This window comes from Pundamilia nyererei, unplaced genomic scaffold, assembly GCF_000239375.1.
Source record: "Pundamilia nyererei isolate P.nyererei 1_Seehausen unplaced genomic scaffold, PunNye1.0 scaffold00417, whole genome shotgun sequence".
In the NCBI taxonomy this organism is placed as follows: Eukaryota; Metazoa; Chordata; class Actinopteri; order Cichliformes; family Cichlidae; genus Pundamilia; species Pundamilia nyererei.
Window position 1 is genome coordinate 202,772 of NW_005187818.1, and position 5,194 is coordinate 207,965.

The following is a 5,194-nucleotide window of genomic DNA, read 5'->3' on the forward strand; positions in this document are numbered from 1 at the left end:
AGGAGAGGAAAAGGCACCCGGCGTGGGGTGGTTACACTGTACGGCACTGCATCTTCGGTCAGCTCGATTTTTACAGGTTCACAGTTCAGCAGGCCAATTTCTCCGAACACATCCTCTGTTAAGTCACTACTGATTTTGTTAACTCTAGTGACTAATCCCATGCGCTTTGCTACTGTCTTCCCCAGTAGGTTACTTGCATATTGCCCTTTTATAACTGTAATCCAGTACTGGTACTTTTGGCCTTTGTACTCTGTAGTAGCAAGGAATTTACCCATGCACTTGACTTTTCCACCAGGGCTGTACACAGTTGGCTTACACTGGATAAGTTTGGGTCTCTGCTGTAGCTTATTAAGGGTCGTTTCTGTCATAACAGTGGTGTCTGCGCCTGTATCAATTTTGAAATCAACTGGACTGCCATTTACCAATAGCTCAATGTCCCAGTCGGCATCTGAGCCTGACTCCTCAATGACTGTTGTTTTTGGCTCAATTACTGCTCCCAGGAAAAGCTCCCCTATGAAGAATGAATCCTCATCTGAGTCCTCTACAGCCTCAGCCCTGACCTCTTTTAGCATTTTGGTTTTGCATACAACTTCAAAGTGTCCCAACTTATTGCACTTTCTGCATCTTTTATTGCGGGCTGGGCAGTTTTCTCTTTTGTCATGCACCCTGTTGCATCTTTGGCATTTTGGTTTACTCTCACCATGTTGTTGCTCACGTACCTGATGAGGATGGTAGTAACTCCTTCTCATGCTGTTATAATGCCTCTGTTTCACCTCATTCACCGTGCTTTCCACTCGGTCTGCACTTTGCTGTTTGACTTGTTCACTCTGGCGTGCTAGTTGAATGGCTCTATCCAAAGTTAAGTCCGCCTTGAGCTGGAGTTTTTGTGAAACATCTTTGTCAATTAATCCAATGACGATACGATCCCGGATCTGCTCGTCTTTACTGCCGCCGAACTCGCAGTGCTGCGCGAGCTCGTACAGTCTCCCCGGCCCTCTGGCTCCATTTGTGAAAACAGGCACGGTTGTGGATAACGTTTCTCTTTGGGACAAAGTGCTCATCGAACTTTTGTATAACCAGATCATACTCAAACTGCGGACTTGGCCTGGCCTCCGTAGCAGCAGGAAACACAAATGAGCCATATATTGGTTCGGCATCTCTCCCCATGGAGTAAAGAAGCGAGTTCACCTGCACTTCGCCGCTCTCCATCCCTAGCTTGGACGCCACTCAAAAACGGGAGAATCTCTGCCGCCATATCGGCCACTCTGCCGGCTGTGTAAAGTCGAACGGCTCCGGAGGTCCAAATTTAGCCATTTCTTCGTGTAACTCGGCGTGAAGTCCTCATTTCTGACACCATGTCATGTTCGGAGGCAATAAGACGCAGGGTTCTCAAGCACGAACCACTTTTTATTCAATTGTAGCAGCAGTGTACGTGGCTACATCAATTTCTGGAAAACACAAATACCCCCAGTCTCCTAGCGACCTCTAGTGGCTGCCCTCATGGTAGCCTTACTAGGACAACATAAACAGATTTCACAACACCTACTGATCGGAAGCTTGGTGTCGATCACTGGCTCCTCCAGTCTGCATTTCAAGTATTCTTGGGCAAGATACTAACCCCAAGTTGCTCTCCGATGCATCCATCGCAGTGTGAATGTGTGTGAATGCAGTTAGAAAGCACTAAGTACAGAGGAAGTGCTTGTGAGAATGGGTGTGATTGGGTGAATGTGGCATGTTGTATAGAGCGCTTTGCGGACTTGAGTACTGATAAGAATCAGTCCATTTATGTAACATTCACACGCACTCTGGAGCAGCTTGGGGTTCACTGACCTGCACGAGGACACTTTGGCATGCAGACCGGACTAGCCAGGGGTCAAACCACTAACATAATTAATCAGTAAATGACTCTTTGGTCACTGTGCTATAGCTTACATTGGGTCTTGGTGCGTCCCCTCACGTTTTATCTGCCTTCTCTGCGCATCAGATGACTGGAAAATCTTTCACAAGTGGATCCAAGCAACCAACATTTGGAGTTATTTAAACCCTATAAGACAGTGATTCTTAACCATGGGATCATGGCCAAGTTTAGGCATTTCTGTAGATATGTGCTGTGAGATGATCAGAGAGGCTGCTCCAAAGAAGCTACTGACCACCCCACTTTCAAACGACCCTGTGAGCCACCGTATCACAGACATGGCCTTAGACATACAGCATCAGCTTCTGGAAAGAATAACAAGTAGTCCGTTTTTTTCTCTTTGGAACTAGACGAGTCCACTGATGTCACAAATGGTGCATTGCTGCTGGTTTTTGTTTGTTATCGCTGGGACAGTAGTTGGCAGCTGGTAGAACTGTGTTGGGGTGTGCAGTGATGGTGCAGCTTCAATAACTGGCAGGCATCACGGCGTCGTTAGGCAGATTCTCGATCGTGCACCAGTAGCTAAATGGACCCACTGTGTTCTCCACTGTGAAAGCCTTGCAGCAAAAAATATGTTACCAGAGTTCCACGATGTGATGGATGTAAGTGTGAAAACCATCAACTTCATTAAAATTAATGCTGTAAACTCCAGTTGTTTTGCTGAGCTTTGTGAGGACATGGAAGCAGATCACGTCCATCTGCTCTGCCACAGTGAGGTGACATTGAACACGACTGGTCATCAAGCTTTTGTTGGAACTGAGGAATGAGGTCTTTTCTTACAGAGAAAAAAAATCTCCTCTTGTACATTATTAGTCCACCGCTGAGCGTGCCTACCTCTGTGACATTTTTCACTGCTGAACCAGCTGAACAGCAACATGTTTTTTATTGCAGACAAAGTTGAAGCTTTCAAGAGGAAACTTGCTTTGTGGACTAAGAGGGTCCAAGAGAAGACGATGGACATGTTTCCACTTTTGTCTCACATCTTGGAAAACTCCCCTCAGGTGAAGGTCAGTGACTCTGTCGATGAATATTTCCCTGAGGATCCCAGAGAAGCACACGTGTGGATTTTGGACCCATTTTCTGTTGATCCCACTGAAAATGATGTTGCTTTGCTCTCACATCTGGAATCCCAGCTTCTGGAAGTTTCCACCGACAGCACTTTAACGTTGGAGTGGGGCAAACCGGATCTGGGCTCCTTCTGGATTGCTGTCTCAAAGGAGTACCCGTCTGGCACTGAGAGCTGTGAAACTCCTTCTCCCATTCACAACTACATACCACCAAGACCAAAGCCCGAAACAGACTCAGAGCAACAGTGGAAGCTACTCTGAGAGTGATCCTTTCCTCCACTCCACCCAGACTGGATCTGATGGTGTCTCAGGTAAAGGGGAGTTACCTGCTGTGACTCTTTGTCCATTTGTCTCAAACATAAGGAGTAACTTCTGGTTCTGCCAATGACAAAAGGTTTACTGCTGAAGTAACTTTCAGATTCACTCACAGACTATAAGGCTATATTTTCATTTGCACTTCATTTACATTTTATAACAGCTTATTTATTTATTCAATTAATTAGAAAATAATTTTGAATGTATTTATTTTATCACCACATTATTTATCCAGTTTCTATTTCCTCTTTTTTCCTCGTCTCTTTTGCTGTGGTAAAATTAAATGATCAGTTATTTCTGTGTTATTAAGGCTGACGTCAGCCTTTCAGTTTCTTCTTGCAGTCTGACTTGCTCCATGAATTGTTTTATGTGCAGGTTCACATACACATAATAAATGAATGTCTGTGTGATTATTACATTGTATCATGTCATCATCATTATTTGACGAGGTTTTAGCTGTCAGAATGAAGTAGATTTGATTTAGTTATTAAATATGAATCAAACCAAAAACAACATCAATGTATTGAGTACGGTGTTAATATCTGAATGGGCCTCGGCCCCTTTGTAGTGGAAAAGTTGGGCCCCGAGGTAAAACAGGTTAAGAACCCCTGCTTATAAGACACTTGAATTTTCAAATGGTCGCCATTTTCCAAGATGGCTGTCACTTCCTATACAGGAAACAGCTGTTCTACAGAGTTCCAGTCACTTGTTTAAGTTCAGAGCTTGTACTCTATTTTTTACTGTAAGAATGACAACTTTAAACATTCCTCCAGAGCTTCTTTGTTTGATTTCTAACAAAACCCTTAAACAGGAAACAAATGTATAACTACAAGAAAGCATTTGTAAAGCAGATGGATCGGGCAGGTGTTTCACTCTAACTTCACAGCTCAGAGGTGCAGCTGTTATTATCAAAAAAGGGATCCCCTTCATAGCGTCAAAAGCAGTATCAGACCCTCGTGGACGTTATGTTACAGGGAAACTTTATAACAGTCAGGTTACACTAGCAAATATTTACGCCCCTAATGTTGATGATGCAGGCTGTATTAAATCATTTATATCCTCTTTACCTAATATGCATACCCATAAACTGATAATTGGCGGCGATTTTAATTTCCTTTTGGATCCTAGTCTTGACAGACCATCACAAAGATCAGCATCTAAATCAAAATCTGTGAAAACTATCCAGGAGTTCATGAAGACATATAAACTGATAGATCCATTTAGAGCTATTTCCCCAACTCTAAGCAATTTTCATAGTTCTCCTCTGTTCATCATACTTATTCTAGAATAGACGTTTTCTTAATAGATCACAGATTTCTTACACAGACCCAAAGTTGTGACTTTAAGGCAATAGTTTTATCTGACCATAGTCCAGTATTGCTACGATTAGCAATAGGAGATAGACCTACTGCACCAAAATGCGATTTAATAATGGTTTGCTGTTAGATAATATTTTAGTAAATGAAATAAAGGATCAAATCAAGCTATTTATTTCAATAAATGACACACTTGAAGTTACGAGATCCACACTATGGGACACATTAAAAGCCTACTTGAGAGGCCAAATCATCTCATTGAGTAGTTATAGGAAAGAGTCAAACATAACAATGGAACTTTTAGAAACAGATCAGGAATATGCCATCTCTCCTTCATCCAAACTTTATAAAAAGAAGGTCTCATTGCAGACAGAACTTAAATTGCTTTATACAAATGACACAACTTCGACATAAGTACTATGAACACGGGGAAAAAACAGGTAGTTTACTAGTAAGGCAAATTAAAGAAGTTGCAGCTTCAATTCATACAGGTAACGAGTGGGGGACAGAAAAGCTTCTTACAGAAGACGTTACAGGTCTGTGAGAGCCAGAGATTTTCCTTGTTTGAGGTGACCAAATAC

At 42.7% G+C, this 5,194-nt stretch overlaps 1 protein-coding gene across 2 annotated transcripts in view; it reads right to left on the bottom strand.

Moving 5' to 3' along the window:
* ero1b (endoplasmic reticulum oxidoreductase 1 beta) overlaps positions 1–5,194 on the bottom strand; it is a 21,685-nt gene that overhangs the window by 7,844 nt on the left and 8,647 nt on the right. The gene's annotated exons all lie outside the window — the stretch shown is intronic.